The sequence below is a fragment of the Balaenoptera ricei genome, chromosome 20 (genome assembly GCF_028023285.1).
Source record: "Balaenoptera ricei isolate mBalRic1 chromosome 20, mBalRic1.hap2, whole genome shotgun sequence".
NCBI lineage: Eukaryota > Metazoa > Chordata > Mammalia > Artiodactyla > Balaenopteridae > Balaenoptera > Balaenoptera ricei.
Window position 1 is genome coordinate 41,823,509 of NC_082658.1, and position 20,365 is coordinate 41,843,873.

Below are 20,365 nucleotides of genomic sequence, written 5' to 3' on the forward strand. Positions count from 1 at the left end.
GGTGGTGGGGAGAGGGCTAAAAGAGGAAATTATTATAACTCCATAGTTTTGTACAACACTTTACTGTTTGCAAAGCTAGGAGCAGTAGAAAGGGAAAAGGCTTTGGAGCCAAGCAGATCTGGGTTGTGATTTTGGCACTGTCACTGACTAGCTGGGGGCCCTTGGGCTTGTTACTGAACATCTGTGACTCAATTTTCTCAACTATAAAATGGGAACAATTTTCCCCAAAATATCAGGAACAAGGCAAAGATGTCTGCTCTTACCACCCCTACTTCACACTTTACTGGAGACCCTAGACTGCAGTAAGACAAGAAAAAGAAAAAAAAAAGACACAGATTGGAAAAGAAAAAGAAAAACCATCTTATTCACAGACATGATCATCTTCACAGAAAACCCTAAGTAACCAATCCTCCTCACCAAAAAAAAAAAAAAAAAAAAGCTACTGGAACTAATGAATTTAGTAAAGTTGAAGGATACAAGGTCAATATACAAAATCAATTGTATTTGACATACTAACAACAAACAATTGGAAATTGAAATTAAAATGGGGACGTTAATCCCACGTCACAGGATTGCTGGAAGGAATAAAATGAGATAATCTTTATCTTGAGGTATCTAGCTCACCTACTTTCTCATAAATTTCTTTAGAGGTGTAAAGAGAAAGAGGCTGGTAGAGACTCTCACCCCACACCCATCCCCTCCTATCTGCACCACAACACCTGGGAGGGAGTGCTTCAGATATGTCCTTAGTAGTTCTGCCAATTACAAATCTTAGGGCTTTATTTATCTACAAATTTGGGGGAACAGGTGGGTGGAGAGGTGGTTCATCAAAATCTGGGGGCTCCTGGGAAACATATTGCCATGAACACGTGAACATTGTCCATCACGTGGGTTGCCTAGAGGAGGAACTGAGAGTCACAGCCTGTATGCATTCTGCCTCTTCTCCCTCCATCTGCCCTTCTCATTTTTCTATTATTCAATACTTCTGCTGAGCCAGGCCCAGGATGTACAATGCAACCTGGATAATTCTTAGGTCAATCTCAGCCTGGGTCATATCCAAAAGGAACCCAAAGAGCTTCCAAAAGCACTGATTTGCCACAAAATATTTACCAAACTCTCTTGGACAAGCAGTAAAGTGGAGAAAGAAATTACATCACACAACATACAGCAAAACTCTCTCAAATCCTTTTTAGCCCTGTCTTTCCCCAAAGTCTCACACGGCTTTTTCCTTTGTCTCTCCTAAAACTTCAACTCTACTCTTTTTGGCCACCACCACTTACCAACCACATGGATTCTATTCTGATCCAGCTTTTACTGCTGATAACTTTATGCTCTTTTTTGGGTAGGAACTCTATGGGAATCTGTGCCTATCCCCTGATCAGCTCAGGTGTGGGAACGTCGGGCAGGATTGGGGGAGAATGTAAGTATTTAAAGGTAAGGTACACCTTAATATTTTGGTTCCTGCTCATCAGAAGCCCTCAAATCACTTACAACCTTGTAGGGGGAAGATGAGTATAGACGGTTACAGCACACACAGGGACACTCTCCAAGAGACAGGTCCAACACACAACAGATGCAAAGAGGTGCCTCAATTCCTTCAGAGTGGGGGCCCAAGAGGAGGTGGCATTGACCCAGGGCTTAAAGGCCAAGTGAGCATTCATCTGATTGGAGGACAGAGAGGAAAGGGGAAAGGAACTGGCAGTTATGCTTCACATCCTGGCACTTGGCATTCATTATCTTCTTTGTTACCCACCCACCCCAATAGTTCTGTGAGGTGGGTGTACCTTAATATTCCCATTTTACTGATTTGGAGATTGAGGCCCAAGAGGAAAATGAACTTGTCAAGGTCACCCAGAGAGTAGTCGACACAGGTAGGATTGAATGCTGGTCTCTATGGCTTCAAAATCTTTACGGTGGGCAGATGGATGGAGAGGACGAGAACTTCCAATATCCCCTGTGTGTGGAGGGCTAAGAGTGGAAAAGGAGACTCTGGTCATCAAGTCATAGTAGCAGAGATAGCGGGGTGCAGATCAGCGTGAACAGTACACCGCCCTTGGTGGGAAAGGCAGGAAAGGCTATGAATGTGTATCTGCTCATTTTTGCATAACAGATCTCTGGAAGGATACCCAAGAATTGGGGATGTTGATTGCCCTTGGGATGGGAACTGGGGGGTGGGGGAGCCCTGGGAGATGGAAGGGAGCCATTTCACACTCCCTTTTATGTTCTCTGAAACTTGAATCTTGTGAATGTGTTACCTGTTCACAAATAAACCAAACTGGTCTCAAGAAAATATGCAAACAAGTAAAAGAACAAGCGTTATGCAGTCATATTAAAAATTCAGAATAAAACAGTGCCCAGGCATTGACCATGCACTTGAGGCAGCACGAGATGGGTCACCTCTGGGCCCAGGGCTTGGCCCTGGGGGAGAAGGGATGTGCGTGGGAGCCCGGAGAGGAGAGCCCCGGTGAACCTGAGTCAGCAGTAAGGCTCTCTCAGCTCGCTGGTGCCATGGACGTTCCGTCTCCAGCCTGACGGGTGCGGGGCTGTCAGACCGAGGAGGGGTTGCAAGAGAGACGTCGGAGATGGGATGGGATATTTGGGCAGTTGGGGCCGATTTGTTGCCATTTTCACGGGCAGACTTGTGAATTAAGTGGCATGAAATTGAGCACAGACCAGGTCCCCCCCCAGAGACAGGGCAGCCCTCACCCAGGCGGGGAGAATGCTGAGGGGGCGGGAGCAGGAGGGGTGGCCGGGCGCCACGCTTGGCTGCTCCTGGGTGCAGATGGAGGGAGAATGGAAGGGGGCTGGGCCAACTCCTCCTCCCCGACCCCTCCCCACCCTCCTCTCCCCTCAGACAAGCAGAGGGTCTGCCAGACCCCAGCATGGGGCTGAGCCTGGGCTGGCTTCCTTGTGCCCGAGGACCCCTGGGAATCAAGGTGGGGGGTTGCGGCCAGGCAGGAGCCCCATTCAGGAGGCCCCTCAGACCTTCTTGCTTATCTCAGCATCTCTCTGCTGCCATTTTTGCTCAGTGCCCAGGAAATCGGGACTATTGGGAGACAGCGAATCTGCCCCCTCTTCTGGGTGGGGAAGAGGTGAATGGGACAAAGCATCTACTGGGGAACTAATGGGGACCTAGGTTCCAGTTTGGGTTCCAACAGCGTGGCTTTGAGTGAGCTACTTATCTTTTTCTGAGCCTCCGTCTCCTTATCTGTGAAATAATATTAACATCCAGCATATATATGATGTTGACCATGTGCCTGGCATTGTTCTAAGTGTCTTGTATTCTCTGTGGCACTTCATTCGATCTCAAAAATAAATACCTTATCAGGTGGTACTGTTATCAGTTACACTTCCATTGTGCAGATGAGAAAGCAGATCATCTGGCCAGTGAGCGGTGAATATGAGATTTGCTGTTGAACATTCTGCTGCCTTCGGGAGTCAAGGGGAAGATTAAATGAAACAGTGAACGTCTATAGTCTAACCCATGGTCCATATGTAACCCAGAGCTGCTGGCATCCCTGCTCTGTTTGCCCTTCAGTGGGGGAACAGGAAGTTCAAATGCAAAACATCAGAACCGGAAGGGATAGTCCAGATCACCTCGTTTGCACTCTCATGGGCTGGACAGATAGAAAACGAGGCCCAGGGAAGGGAAGTAACTTGTACAGGGTCACACATCAAGCTGGGGCTGGGCTAGGACTGACAGGGTCAGTGACCCAAGCCCTTGCTCTTCTTGGGTCCTGAGGACAGTCCGGGCCTTTGGGAGGGAGGCCGACTTTCTTTCCCAGGAGGGAGAAGCATCAGCCTGGAATTTCCATCCCCATGGGCTCTGTGAGCTCTGAGTCTTCCCTCCCCAGGTGGGGTGAGACCTAGTCCCAGCCCCAGCGGGGGTAAGGGGAGGGGCCAGCCTCAGTCTGCCAACCTGGCTGCCTTCTTCTGGGCAGAACTGTGCCCTACAATTAGGAAGGCTGTGTTTGCCTCAGCGCCGGGCCCAACAAGCCCATGAAAGCCATGAGGAACCCGGCAGGTGGCCAGAGGGAGGACAGGCCCCATGGTGCTTAATAGGACCTAATCTCTGCCAGCGTTGTTGGAAATGAAAATGAAAACAGCCGCGATTTTGTGGTTTAAAAATTAGCATGTGTGCCTACATCGTAAGCCCCTGGCCCACATTACCATACAGATTTATCCCAGGCCCAGCACGCGGCCAAAATATGTAATTACACACAGGCTCAGGGTGGCAATGTCACTCCTCTTCCCTATCTCTATAATATGGATTTTTAAAAATGAGAGCTCGATCTGGAATTTTGTGAGGACCTACTTTATGAGGGATGCTGCCTGTGGTGGATTTGGGAAGACGGAGGGTCTGAGCCCCATCAGCAGTATGTGAGGGGGACACATGGATGTGTCTGTCAACTTAAGAGCCACCTCCCTGGACCAGGAGAAAGGAGGGCAGGGAAGGGAAAGGTTTGCTGTAAAACACTGTCCTGTCTATGTTCCGGGTCCCACCCAGGGCTCCCATACAGCCTCTCCTTTCATCTGCACAGGAAGCCTGAAAAGTAGGTATCTTTATCCCCACTTGAAAGATGAGGAAACTGAGGCTTACAAATGGTGAAGCCCAACATTCAACCTCATGATTCCAGAGTCTGTGCCCTTTCCAAAGTGCTACATATGACCCCCAACTTCATTAGGCTCTCTTCATCTGACAAGTGACCCTAGTTGAAGTCACTGCTGGAGGAAGAATGGGGTGATGGATGCAGGAAAGTGGGTCAATGTTCAACTATGAAGATTGAAGGGGGATCAGGGTCTTCACGTGGGGACCGATGGTAGGCAGAGAAAGAAAAACAAAGATCCCAACCGTTAGCACAAAAACTGACACCTAGTAGATACAACAAATGAATGATTGAGGGAATGAATGGACCAAAGCGCTAAAATAAAAATCAGTGTCTTTATTCAGCGTTGGGTGGTGGATAATGTACAGATACTGAGAGAGAAAAATAAATCAGCATCCCCAATGTGGGATCAATGTCCCCATCTGGAGTTGGATGGGAAAGGGTGTCAACATTCCAATGGAGGGATCAATACCCCAGTGAAGATTTGGTTGAGGTAATCAGTGTCCCATGTGGGGATCAATGTCCCAATACAGAGTTGGTTGAGAAGAATCAATATTCCACCATAGGGATGGGTAAGGGAATCAACATCCCAATATAGAGATCAATGTCCCAATTCGGAGTCAGTTAAGGGGAATCAATGCCCCAATATCAGGATCAATGGCAGTCAATGTTATACAAAGATGAGTGTGACAGTCAATGTCCCAAAGAGATCAATGATGGCCGAAGTTCCACTCTAGGGATGGATGGGGGTTCATGTCCCAGCGTAGACACCAGCTTGCCAATATGGAGAACGGTAGGGTAGCTATCCATGCCCTCTAGGCTTCCCTGGGGGGCTCTTGCTTCTCTTATTTGCTCTAAAGGGACAATTCCCAGACTCCCTGGCCCTTTTGACCCTCTAGCTAAGTCTTCCACTGCAGAAAAATTGGGGATGGGGTCAGTGTTCTGCCTGCAACATGGCCCAGCCTGCTTTTCCACAGCAGCTCCCCTTGGAGGGCTCCTATTTCCTAGCCTGTCTCCAGAGCCAGCTTGCAAGTGTGTCCAGAGAATCCCACCAGCCTGGGAGAGGCTACTTACTTTCCAGGGATTATTTCCTGCAGGGAGATCAGGCCTTGGGCTCTCCCAGGCTCAGCACAAACCAGTAGCAGGTAAGATACTGTCACAGCCAGTTGGTTCTTGCCTCATGGGACTGATATGCATCTAAAAACCAGTCATCCATGTTTTTTAATGTTACACCTGTCATTTGAATGATTGCTTCTCCCCATTTAACAGACGAGAAAAGTGAGGTCCAGAAGAGCAAACTGACTGACCACAGAGAAGTGGCAGAGATAGAACTAGAAGCCTGATTTCCAGCCCACCAGCTCAGCCCTTTTCCAGCTGCATTAGGTTGACACAACAGAGTACCCCTCCCACCCCCCTGCCAACACTCCCCCCCAAAATAGGTGGGTTCTGGGAGTTTATCACACAGTTTAGGAAAGAGGATTGAAAGCATCTCTCCCCCAAACCTTCACTTTCCTGCATCTTCCCCATCACCCCTCCAATTCCTAGAAGCTGGGGGACAGGATGAAGGTCCCTGTTGCTTTCCAGCATTGGAGATGGAGTTGGAGGGTGAGATGGGTAAACCACTCAGCCTCAGCCCCCGCAGGGGCTTAAGGGGAGGGTGTGATTTCTCTCTTGCTCAGACAAAGGCCGAGCCATGGCATCTGTCGCCTGACTCTTGTGTCTCACAGCTGCTCAACAGTCAGACCCAAGGCAGGTGCCAGTTTGGGGAGGGAGGGGAACATGGCTGCGTGCACTCACACCCCAATACCCCCTCGCACAGCCCCCCCCACCCTGCACATGCAATGCCTCCTGTTGCCCCTCCCACCCCAGCAAGCCCACTCTGTGCCCCCGAGACCCGGCACTTTGGGAAAGGACTCCCATCCCACGTGGCCTCACTGCCCTTCCCCCATATACGTGTCCTGCCGAGACTGCTGCCAGCGCCCTCCGGCCTTTGCCCAGCCAAGGAGGAGCTCGGAGGAGGGGGTGTCTGGTGGGAGATGGGACCTTGTGCCTGATGGGGTGTCTCTCCCTTAAGGTTCTCTGACTGGGGTCGGGGGCTTCCTGAAGATCTCTTAAGAGGCTGGAGGCTCCAGTTCTTCTGGTTCTTCTGACTGGGAAGGGGGAAGGCCAGATACACAAGCTCACAGAGGTGGGCAGACACGGATGGTAGCGGAGAGAGGGAGAGCCCACGGTATCGTCAGACCATGTGAAAAGAGCAGAGTGTGTGTGTGTGTGCATTAGTGTCACACACGTGAGAACACACCCAAACACACAGGCATATTCATCCTCATCCTCATTTTTGTGCACACACACAGCTATGTGACAAATTGGAAAAGTGCTTCAGATGCCCAAACAGTCAGTGTTCTGTGCTCTCAAACTTTTCAAAAATTTTTACTACTTATATACTTATTTAAGTCGCGCTACCACCCCACTCCCAATCTGAAAAGAAAAAAAAATTTAAGGTGGCGGAGACTCCTCCATTTAGGCGACTAATTGTAAAATCTATTTTATTGTCCACATATTTTATTTTTAATTCTACGGGCAGAGGAGAGTATGGTAAGGGCAGCAGTGGAGGGGGATGGATGGAGGGGGGTGGATGGAGGGGGGTGAGGGCTGCCCTTGCCCTGTTAAGAAGATGATGCAGGAGGAAAAGAATATTTCCGTGAAAGCTGCTTGGACGGGAAAAAAAAAAAAGTATAAATTTTATACAAAGATGCTTCCGAGCCCCTCCGTGGCGCGGTCCTCGTGACCTCTTCCTCCCACTCCCAACCTCCCAGCCGCCTCCCTCTTCTCCTCCCTGCCTGCCCAGGCCGCTCCTTCTCCCCTTCCTCCCTCCCCCCTCCCTCCCTCGCAGCCCCCGCCCCTCCCCAGGGCCCCCTCCTCAGATGCAATCCCCCTGCTGTAATTTCTGGGGGAATTGCTTCATCTCGGGTGCAGATATATTTGTGTCAAGGTGCAGCTGCACAGATAGCCTTCCTCTATGCATAGTAAGAGGGTTTCAGAGAGAGAGGTTATGCCCAGAGCAAGGCCTTATCAGAGCAAGCTGCCTGCCATTTATCTGATTCCCCATCAAATAGGAAAACGGGCCTCAGGCTGCTGCTTCCACTTTCCTTGGAAAAGCCATGGGGGGAATAATAATTTACTCCAATCTTTTTGTTTCCAGCACTCACCTTCAGCCTGACATAGCCCCGGGTCTCTCTACCACCCGCCCTGCACCCAGCAATGCCAGCCTGGGGGTACAGACCCCCAAGGCCCACCCCCAGAAATGCCCTTGCTGGTTGAGTGGACCTTCATAATGGATTGGCATGAGCTAGAGAAGATATCCTTTGGCATCAGGGAGCAGAGACACGGGGGGAGGGAGGCAGGGACCCGGTGGGCTGCGGGGGAGGCCTGGCCTGGCTGCAGAGGGCCTGGCCTGGCTCGCTTCCCAGCCCCCCTCGCTTCCCAGCCCCCCCCCCACACACGCAGATTCCCCACGAACACGCACTCGGTGTGCATGCGCGCGTGTGCGTGCCTGTGTTCCCACGCGCACGCGTCTGTCAGACTTGACCCTGTGAGCATCCTTGCGTGAGGGCCTATCGGTACCTTTATCTGTGCATGTCCGTCCATCTGTCTGTCTATCTGTGTCTGGGGCAGAGATGAATAGAGCACTGGGGGTGGTTCCTGTTCCACGACCTCCCGTCTCAGTTGTCAATCCCAACAGCCAAGAGCCAGCCCAAGACGGGGTGCCAGGGACGGCGCGAAAGCGGGGGAGCAGTGGTGAGGGAGGGGTTCCGGCCAGCCTGGCGGCAGTCATTGCGTAACCCTCCCTGGTGGAGCTGGCCCATCTGGTCCAGGAGCCGTGGAGAGGTGGGCAGTGGGGAGGGGACCGCTCCCCACAGGCCAGCCATAAATCACAGTTATGTGGCCAGGGGGCAGGGGGCGGGCAGGGGCCGGGGGCAGCCTCAGCAGCATACGTGGGACTGGGCCGAGAGGCCAGGGTCAGGTGCAGCTGTAAATCGTCACCTAAATGCTTCCAAGCCAAGGCTAATCAGGGCACAGTGACAGACCACACCCGGCCCCACCTGGCCCCAGTGGGCACACTCATGTCTGTGCAAGCATATACACACTCACAGCTACAAAAGCACGCCTGCCTATGGTCTGCATACAGAGCCGTGCAGGCAAAGGTGTCACACTCACACGTGGATACCCGTAGACACAGGGGCACACCCAACTTACTGCTGCCATGTATGTGTGTTCTCACACGCACACACATACAGAGGCAGCTCTGCACCCGTGTTCGTTCACACCAGGGACACAGAGATTATCTAACACACTCAGCGTGTGCACACACACACAGGTGGGCATAGGCAAAGTAGTGGGTAGACTGTACAACACCCAGAGCAAGTACAGCTCGGAGGCCAAACCCCCGCAGGGAGAGAGGGGCATAGAGAGAGGTGGACATGCTTAGTGGGTCCCAGCGCCTGGGTTCTCCTCCCAACCCCCCTCCCCCTCCCCGCCGGGCCCTCATCCGGTTCAGCAGCCCTCCTTCAGAAGTCCGTCTCTCCTTTGCTAGGAGCTCACACTGTTTGCTCTCTCCCTGCACCGGTGCTGGAGTCAGACTCGTTCATTCACTAGCATTTATTAAGCACCTACTCCGCTCCAGGCACTGTGCTAGGCTCTGGCGGTAGGATCCCTGCCCTCAGACTGAAAACCTAGCCGAGGAGAGAAATGAGCACGCAATTACAGCTTGTTGCAAAGAGAGACTAGCCCAGGGCCGGGGGGGCACCCCATCCAGTGTGGAAGAGGACAAGGAAGACTTTCTGGAAAAAGCCATGTCCCAGCTGAGGCCTGATGCCCAGCGGGAGCCAGTCAGGTGGAGAAGCGGAGTAGAAGAGAGGAAGTGCCCACTCCACCACCCCCCCTTCCCCACACCCCACCCTGAGCACGGCGTGTCGTTGGCAGTGGGTAAGTGCTGGAGGGGGCCCTTCCCCGCGTGCAGCACCCCACAAGGCACCCACCTTGGAGACTTGATGCCAGCAGGGAGACCCAGTGAACCCCCTCACCTGGACCCCACTGGGGCACCCAATTTCATTTCCCAGGGTTTCCCTAGGGACCCTTGCATTTGTTCAGGGAGAGAACTGATAGCTGGACCAAACCTTCCCAGAAGGCACCACAATCAACTTGCATACAGGGTGAGGATGGGGGGCTCGTGAGGGGGACAGACAGCAGTGCCCACTAAGCCTGAGGACAGGGACACTGAACCCTCCCCCCAGCCCTGCTCGCTTTGAAAACCTTCTCAGTGTAGGTCTCTGAGTTCCTGGGAGCCCTTCCTAGGACCAGGGGTGGAGAGCGGGGGTTGAAAGCAGGAGTCTGGAACCCCCCAGGCTCAAGGCAACCATTTATCTGCTCACCCTATTGGACTTCCAAACAGGACCTCATTTGAACAAAGGACTCCATGTGTGAAAACCATTAATCCATAGGACAAAGTCCAAAGTCAGCTTGGCATTCAGAACCCTCCCAACCTCTCCGTCCCTAGCCTTTCTCCTGTGACGCAGCCTGATGGTCCCTCCACAGCCCCGAGCACCACCCCACTCCTCTCATCCCTCCACCCCTTCCACGCACACCGGCCCCATCCCACCCAGAGTCCCCTACCCTCCGAGCCAAACTCTGACTCATCATTTTAATTTTTATTTTAATCATTCCTTGAGTGCCTGCAACACAACAATAGACACATGGTCTTGTTTCATTTCCTCTATAAAATTCTGAGAGGTGTAGCCTCATTTTACTAGTGAGGAAACTGAGTCTCAGAGAGCTTCAATGATCTGCTTAAGGTCACTGTCACCTTGGGAAAGCTAAGGGAGAGATCATTCTAGGGCCACCCTGAGCCTCCAGGCAGGGATCCGGGCTCCTTTCTTCCCTCCCACCCCAGAATGACAGCGGAACAGGGGCCTTCCCCCCTCATCCTTGCCCCAAGGCAAGAGCAGAAGGAGTGGGTTTCGGGGGGTCAGTGGCCAGAAGGAGAGAGAGAAGAAGAGGAAGAAGAGGAGCCAGGCATCCTCGGAAGTAGAGAGTCCTGGCTGAGGACTGGGGAGCCCAAGGGCAGTTGTTGGGGGAGGGTGTGCTTGTGGGTCACATGTTCATAAATGGAGGCCGTGCCAGGCCACTGCGGCTGTTTACATCTTCAGGATTGTCTGGTCTCCTGCCTTGATGGGGTGGCTCTTGGAGGCCGGGCATCGGTGCCTTAGGGAGGCAGAAAAGGAGAGAAGAGAGCAGAGGCTCTCGGTCATGCTTCTGAACCTCTCGGAGCCTCAGTCTTCCCATCTCCTAAATGGGGATAATAGTAATATTTGTCCAGGATTGTCGAGAGAATTAAACGTGACTCTGCCAGGAGGCTGCACATAGCAGACCCCCCACAAATGCCAGCAGCTTCCTCCTGACCTGAAAGCATGGGATGGGCTGCGTGCTTCTTGATTGATAGAAATGGCTGGAGTGGGGTAGCACGTCCTGGGGTTGCTGGGACTGAGAAGGGGCTCTGTTCTGACCTGGCTTGCAGGCGACATGGTTGGGTGAGGGCAGGGAAGTAGCTCATTTCTCCTCCTCCCTTCCCCTTGGCTGTCCTCTCTTGCTCCATGGAAGGACCAGCCCCCTCAGAATTTAAGTAGATAAAGAAGATAAAGAACATTGAGGCGGCCCTTTTCTAGCAGAGTTTGGCTGGTGAAACAGCCTGTGTCGGGCTGTTCCTTTAGGCCCCCCCACCCCACCCCAGCCATACAGAAGCCTCTGATCCCCCTCGCTGATCATCGGGAGTGGGAGCAAGGCTCTCCATCACCAACACAGACAACAGCCGGATACAAACTGGCAGGCAAAGGAGGGACCAGTCGATATGGATTAGAAGGAAGGGCCTCCCCTGGCCTGGGGTCTGGGGCTCCCATTGATCAGCTTCTTGACTGAAGAAGCCAGCTTGGCCGGTGGCCACCATCCCCCCAGGTGGGGGCCCGGCCCAGTCCACCGCCTCACCGGCCACAGAGCCCTGCGGAGCTGAGGGCCCCCAAGTGGGCCGTGTCGAGAGGGGGCAGGATAGCAAGAAGGGGTGAGGGAGCCCAGTCTCGGGCCCAGCTAGCGTCACATCCCCCAGCCGAGTGAGTTTTCTTGGTGTTGAGAAAATGATCAACAGCTTGTCACAGTGCACTGACTCCAAACAGCCCTCTAGAAATGTTGTTGAATTTCAATCCAAACACAGAGATACCCACATACATGCCCGTCACTCCTCCCGCCCCTTCCTTAGACACAAACATAGTTATCTCATGGCTGCGCACACACCGTATGATTCCATTCAGTCCGAAAGCATTTACTGAGTACCTACGTGAGCCAGGCACTGCAACTACAAACAACTTCATGCCCTAAAGGAACATACATTCTAAGAGGAGAGACAAACATGGAAAGAGATCATTATCGGGCAAGAGAACAGGTGCAATTACAGGAGCACCAGCCACGCACAGAGGAATGAGGGATTAACTCTAGGGTCACTCTAGGAGAGCACTTCCTAGAGGAGATGGTATCTCGTCAGGGTTTTTAAGGATGAATAGGAGCTTGTAAAGTAGATAGAGTGGCAAAGGGTTCATTCTCGTTGCTTGCCTCCTGCCAACATCTCTGACCACAGAGTGCACTCCTCTCCCTTTTTGCCGACTCTGCACTTTCCGTTATGAGTTTCTTTCACCCCTAACAGTCTATGCTGTGCCACTTGCCGGAATGTTCTTCCCCTCCTTCCCTTGACTATTTCCTATTCAACCTTCAAGGCTTGCGTTAAAGAATTATGGCTTCCTCAGAGAGAGCTACAGTCTCCTTCTAGATGCTGTCCACTATACCCCTGGAGGGATTAGGAAGTGATGAGATCACCCTCATCGCTAAAGGACACGTACAGAGTACACATGCGCGTGCACACACACACACGCACACATAGCACCTGTACCCACCAGAGCAGGTGACTGAAACTCAACCCCATTTGGCTTAATCCAAAAGAGCAGATTCTTGGCCTGTGTAACTGGGAAGGGCAGGTGGGGCTGCCTTTGGGTGCAGCTACTTTTAGGCACTTAAGCAATATCGCCAGATCTCTCACCTCTGCTTCTCTCTATGTGCTGCCCACATTCTCTCTTCCTCCTGATGGCTTCCTCCGTGTTGGGTCAGGGGCCATGGGAAGGGATGGGGCATGGCCCATCGAGCTAGTAAGGGAGTGGGAGGGAACTTGCCTTTCTGAGAGTCTGTATATAAAATCCCAGCTAAATATTCTGATGGTTCCAGCTCGGGTCCAATCCCTGTGGTCAGAAGGATGGGGCACTTTGATTGAGCAGGTCTGGATCTCATGTCTGTGCCAGAGGCCAGGAGAGGGCATCCATGGACTCACAGCTCATCAAGTGACATGGAAAGGAGAGGGCGCTACTCCAAAGGAAAGGGGCGCTATTATCAGCAGAACAGGGAAGGGATGCTGAACTGTCAAACATGACAGATGGCCACAGCAGTGCCATCATAGTTCTGGATAACTAAGGCATATTAGAAAGAGTACTTAGAAATAATAATAATAGCAACAATAACAATAGCTTTTAGAGGATGCCATGCGAGTACCCTGCATACATTGTCTCACTTAATCTCATTTAAACCTAGAGTGAGAAGACCCAGGCTTGAGTCCCAGCTCCACCATGTACCAGCCCCGGGGCCTGTCACTGAACCCTCATGAACTTGGTGCCCCATCGGGAAAATGGGAAGAATATAGCCCATCTTCCAGGAGCCTTTGGGGGTTCTCTGTAAACTGAAAACATTGTGTACAATGTCAGGCAGGAAAGGTTCACAGATTCCAAGTGGAGACAAGGAACAAGGAGGTGATTTTAGTGACCCAGAGGCATTCAGGCCAAAGAAGCAGCAGGCCGGCTTCCAGGCTGACATGGCAGGAAGGCCAGGCCCACCCAGGGCACAGAAAGCCCTGTTCTGGGACCCCCTGGCCTGGCCAGTCTTCACCCAGGTGACGGGGGTGAAAAGAGGAGTTAATGGATTACAGGGCTGGGAAGGAAGAAGAGAGGATTTCTCATTTTAAAATGTTTGGAAATAATTCATATTTGTGTTGCAGGATGGCGTTGTGCTCTGTCAGCTCTGTAATAACTTCTAGGCCTTTATTTATTGTTTTGCCTTAATGATTTCGTGTTGCCCCAGTATGGAGAATTCGCAGTGTCTTGTAACACATAATTGCAGAGAAGGCCCAGGTGGAGGCAGGCCCCAAGGGGAGGGGGGTCATGCTTCCCCACAGATGCTGCCCGTCCCCCTGGAGATGACAGAGCCTAGAGCAGGAGGCAGTGGCAGTCAAGCTCTGTGTAAGGTGCTTTATCTGTGAGGGCCAATTCTCACAATGCCCTATGGAGGCAGTACTATTATCCCATTTTACAGAAGGAAAACTGAGCCTTGGAGAGATTACAAGACTTGCCACCTGACTTTGTGTGGCCAAGATGGGATTTAAATGTAGGTCTGTTGTATTCCAGCACTCTGTATACCGGTGGGTCTTCAACTTTGGTATGTATAGGGTCACCTGGGGAGAATCTTTAGAATATGGATTCCTAGGACCCACCTCTGGGGACTGGGCTTTTGTAGGTCTAGAGTGGTGCCTGGGGCTTGGTATCGAACAGGCTGCCCAGATGAATCACAGCCACATTTGGGGACTCAACTGGTGGCTGAGGCCACACTAGCCACACACTTGGACCTTGTCCCTCAAAAGTGTGGTCCCACAATTGGTCATCTCCTCACGGCCCCTCTCTCTTACAAATGTCCCATCAGCTACCCCTGTCTCCCTGTCATTCTCTATCCTGTGTCCCTGAGAGCATAAACTCCCCACCAGACCTGTAGCCCCTTCAGTGAAGCCAGGAGAGGATGGGGAGGGAAGGGAGGAGAGGCTTGCTTGGTTGCCATGGTGATTCTCCACCTCCCAGTCTGTGGGGGGAAGCAGTTTCATTGTGAGCCTCCAGCAAAGGCCTGGAGGGAAGCAAGCTGTCCTGGGCAGGGAGGAGGCAGAGGGGTGGGGAGAGGACTCTAGTCACTGGGGAGAGGGGTGGGGAGAAGGAGGGGTGGGGAACAGGGTGGGGGACCCTGGGCCCGGGGCAGCCGGAGCAGAGAGCCAGCCCATCCAGATGCTGGGTCTGCCAGCCTTCAGCCCGGGGGTGGGGAGGGGTGTGTGCAGGAGCTGAGGCTGACAGGGCCTGATGCTTCCTGAGCCCAGAGCTGGCAGGAGACCCCGGGCAGGTGGTGGCAGAGATGCAGGGATGGACGAGACAGCCAGAGGCTGGCACAGGGCAGAGTCAGAGCCCCAAGGCTGGGAAAGACCAGGGCTCCGCAGGCAAAGAGGAGCTACGGAAAAATAACACAAAGCAGCAGAACCTTTCACAGACCCCGCGCTGCAGCCCACTCCCACCCCTATCCGGGCCGTAGCTGGCACAGCCTGGGATCCCAGCCTGCTGGCCTGGGCTGGGCTGGGCTGGCAAGCCGGATGGCACAGGCTGCGGCAGAGGCAGATGGAGTGAGGAGGGGGTCTGACCCCCGGCCCACCGGGGAATGGCTGGGATTGTCTGTTCTTTGGAGGCCCTCCCACTGCCCCCCGCCCAAACCTCCCGCCCCTGGGAGCATGGCTGGGGAAACAGGGAAAAAAGAAGCAACCTCTCCGGCCAGCGTCTCCACCTCCTGCTGCTCGCTTTGGCTTTCTTTCCCTGCCAATGGCACACACTGCCTGCTCCCAGCCTGGCTCTGGCAAAGACCCGGACGCCGGGGAGCATGATGTGAGTGTGAGGGAGGGGCAAACCGCGAGGCCACATCCTAGAGGGGAGTGAAAGGAAGCCCACGGAAGAGGCCTGGTGGGAGCTACCCCCCCCACCCCATGACGCAAGCATTCACTCTGCCCCAGGCCCCATTAAGCCCTTGACACGAATTAACACACTGAGTCATCACAACAGTCCTAATCAGTAGGTGCTGTTATTCTGATCCCCAGTTTACAGAGGAGAAACCGAGGCAGAGAGGGGTTGAATGATCTGCCCAAGGTCACAAGCTAGGAATTGGCAAAGGGAGGAGTCAAGCTCAGGGAAGGTTCAAAGTTCATGCTCCGAGCTCCCACACGCTACTGCCTTTCACCTCATCCCCACATTTTTAGTCTTTTCTTTTTTCCTCTTTGCCCTATCTTTTCTCAGTATTTCTCTAACCAGTCTTTATTCCTTCAGGTAGTGTGTTCCATTCTCTCCGGGGTCCCAGAGCAGCACCAGCACATGATTGACCTATGCAAACACATACATGTGTGGACACAGGGACATGCACGTGGACACCCACGTGCATGACCCCACATGTCCATGAACGCATGCGCACCCTTCTACACAATTAGCACGCACAACGTGTGTCCACATATACGAGCGCGGGTCCGTTCACCCGTGTATCCACATTAGGGATCACACCCTGGTAGATCAGTGTTCTCACCAATAAAGTGTTAACTGTGGCTAAATAATCCCAAACAATGGTTGAGCCAAAAAAATCTGTTTGGCTTTGCAATAAAGTGCTGCTTGGCATATGGGGCTTTTGGCAATATATTTACCTTTCTAGGTTTAGCTTGGGCTGATGTGGTCTCCTGTATGTCTGCGGCTTGGCAGCCCTGGGTTCCAGCGTAATCTGCCCCTGAGAACCTGCCAGATGCCAGGCCCTCGGCAAGGCACCTACCAGACGTTCTTGCCAGTCCTGAGGCAGGTCCTCCCGTTCCCGTTTTGCAGGTGAGGACCCCAAGACCCAGCAAGTGGCTGTTTGCACTGTCACACAAGGAGAGAGAGGTCTCGAACCCCAGGTCAGCCTGAGGGTCTGCAAAGCTTCAGTGGCTGCAGGTGGGTTGGTGAGCCAGACGTGATTTCCCAGGCGTGCCTCATCCGTCTGGAATGCGGCTGCCTCACCGTCTGGTCACGTCTGGGCCCTTTTTCTGCAGCCAGGCTGGTGGGCGTGGTTGGGTTGCAGTGGGTTCAGGCCGAGCCACTCTCCAGAAGGCCCCACACAGGCCGTGTACAAGTAGGGACGTAAAAGCCTTTCCCGGTGACAGTGAAGACGATAATGACGGCCCAGACTGACATCACCCACCACCTAGACTTCAGTATACCCGTTCCTTCAGCATCTCTTAAATATTGAATACCTACTATGTGCCTGGCATTTTATTTTGAGGACAATGCAAACAGAAATCAAAACTGAACTCTGCCTTCCTTCCAATAGCTTAGGAGAACAGTTTTCAGGGATGGATATAGCTTTAAAATAAGTTGTTTTTTTTTTTATAATAAACTTCTTGGCTATTTTTGTTTTTTTTTAAATTTATTTATTTATTTATTTATTTATGGCTGTGTTGGGTCTTCGTTTCTGTGCAAGGGCTTTCTCTAGTTGTGGCAAGTGGGGGCCACTCTTCATCGCGGTGCGCTGGCCTCTCACTATCCCGGCCTCTCTTGTTGCGGAGCACAGGCTCCAGACGCGCAGGCTCAGTAATTGTGGTTCACAGGCCCAATTGCTCCGCAGCATGTGGGATCCTCCCAGACCAGGGCTCGAACCCGTGTCCCCTGCATTGGCAGGCAGATTCTCAACCACTGCGCCACCAGGGAAGCCCTTAAAATAAGTTTTAAATAAACCTAAATACTGTTAAGAGAGATGCAGAAAAAAAGTGAGAGATCACTTCCAGCTTGAGACATCAAGGCCGCCCTCCTGGAGAAAGAGGTGTGTGATGGGCCTTGAAGAGTGGGGATGACTTGGTGTGACAAGGGAGGAGAAGGGGTTCTTGGTTTCCCAAGGAGCACCATCCAAAGGTGCAGGGGGGAGATTGGCAGATGGGCATGGAGAGAACAAGTAGCTCCATTTTTCTGGGGCAAAGACTGGGTGGAGGGAGTGGTGGAAGGTGGGTTGGGGTCAGAACAGATGATTCCAAGACCAAGGACAAGGAGTTTGGACTTTATGGACAACAGGAACCATCAAAGACTGTTGATCACATCACTAATTATTAGAGAAATGAAAATTAAAACCACAATGAGGTATCACCACACACTGGTCAGAATGGACACCATTAAAAAGTCTACAAATAATAAATGCTGCAGAGGGTGTAAAGAAAAGGGAACCCTTCTACACTGTTGGTGGGAATGTAAATTGGTGCAGCCACTATGGAAAACAGTATGGAGGTTCCTCAAAAAACTGAAAATAAAATTGCCATATGATCCAGCAATCCCACTCCTGGGCACATATCTGGAGAAAACTATAATTCAAAAAGATACGTGTACCCCAATGTTCATAGGAGCCCTACTTACAATAGCCAAGACATGGAAGCAACCTAAATGTCCATCGACAGATGAAAGGATAAAGTATACACAATGGACTACTACTCTGCCGTAAAAAAGAATGAAATAATGCCATTCACAGTAACATGGATGGACCTAGAGATTATCATACTAAGTGAAGTCAGAAAGAGAAAAACAAATACCATATGATATCACTTACATGTGGAATCTAAAATATGACACAAATGAACTTATTTATGAAGCAGAAACAGACTCACAGACATAGAAAACAAACTTACGGTTACCAAAGGAGTAAGGGGGTATAGGAGGGATGAATTAGGAGTCTGGGATTAACATATACACACTACTATACATAAACTAGATAAGCAACAAGGACCTACTGTATAACACAGGGAACTATATTCAATATCCTGTAATAAACCATAATGGAAAAGAATATGAAAAAGAATATGTATATATATGTATAACTGAATTACTTTGCTGTACACCAGAAACTAACACAATGTTGTAAATCAACTATACTTCAATTTTTTAAGAAAAGTGTTGATCAGAGGAAGGCCTCGGGGACTGTGTTTCATTTGGGAAGACTAATCTGCAATTGTGAGCAAAGTAAATTGGAAATGTACATGCATGCACACATATGCATACATGTACATCCTCAGAGATGTGTAGATACATGTGTACACAAAAGCATAGGGTTAATTCCTGAGCCCAGTTCTTCTTAAATTTTGAATTGTCTTTGTTGATTTGAATAGGTGATACATTCACATGACCTAATATTAAAAAGGAATCTAAGAGAATACACTGAAAAAATAAAGCTACCCCCCACTCCATGCTCCAGGCCCCCAGTTCCTCCACTTAGAAGCAAGCACACTGGCCATTTTGGGAGCCTCTTTCCAGAAATGTTCTGTCCATGGACAAGCAAATATCCAGCTGCATTTTTATTATGTATGTTTTTCTGCACCTTGTTTTTCTCATTTAATAATATACCTTGGAGATCCTTACACATCGGTACATGGAGAGCTGCCTTGATCTTTTTAACTGCAGTATACTATTCCATTATAGTTGGACACTTACGTCATTTCTGGTCTTTGGCTATTACCAAAAATTTTGCGGTGAATAACCTTGAACATATGTCATTTTACATAGTCACCCATCCACTCATTCATTCATTCATTATTCATTCAATAGACATTTATTAAGCACCTACCATGTGCTGGTGCCAAAGATAGAACAGTGAACAAAATCGGCAAAAGTCCCTGCCCTCATCTGGGGTACATTTCTGACGTGCATGTGTGAGTAGATCTGCAGGATCTTCCTAAAGGTGGAATCACCAGATCAATGTGGCTGTGCATTTTTAAATTGGGGGAGATAAATCTACATTTCCTCCCAGAGAGGTGGTACCAATTTACCCTTGCAATGTAGGAGAGTGTCTGTTTCCTCACCCTTTCAAAACAAAATGTAATCAAACTTTTTGATCTTTTCTGATGTGACAGGTGAAAATGATGCATTTAATTCACATTTCTCTTATGATGAACGTGGTCCAACATCTTTTCGTATATTTAAGAACAATTTTCAAGTCCTTTTCTGGCAGCTCTCTTCTACCCTTTGCTCATATTTCTATTGGGTTGTGGAGCTTTTTCATATTGATGTGTGAATTCTCTTTATTAAGGAAATTAGCCCTTTGCCTATGGTATGAGTTACAAATAATGTTTCCCTAGCTTGTCAGTTGTACTTGGACTTGATTTATGGTGCTTTCTTTAAATGCAGACTTTTTAAAATGTAAAATAAAATTTATGAAGAATTCTGCTCATTCCCAGCTTTGCCTCCTTTGGTGAAATGCTTGCTAAGGTGGAGAGAGATATAAGTCACAATAACATGACCTTGGGTTCCAACCTGGGTTCTTAATAGAAGCACAGGTTCTAAACAAAGGAAGGTGATCGTCCTATCCTGTTCTGATGCCCCATCTCAAGAGATCTTTGGACAAAGGGGAGCAAGCTCAGAGGAGGGTAACCAAGAGGGTAAATAGGCTTGAAATCAAGTCACATAAGGGATGGTAATGGAACTGTGTCCTTGACCTTGGAGCAGGTCGTTGTCTATGAATATCACCTTGGGCAACGGGACTTTCCACATTATGCACAACCAGGGCCTGTGATGGAAACTCTGGGAAGCCAGAGTGTTAGATAATGGGGCTCTTTTTAAGGCAGAGCTGTCTGAAAGTAGAATGGCCTACTTTGTGAGGAAGTGAGCTTCTCGTCATTAGAGATATACAAGCCAAAACTGGATGACCACCTACCGGAGATGCCAGGCATTAGATCAGATGCCTTTCAAAACTTCTTCTAATCCTGAGAGCCTATAATTCTACAAGACAAGGAATCTTAAAATTCCTCACTTTACAGATGAAAAAAGGCA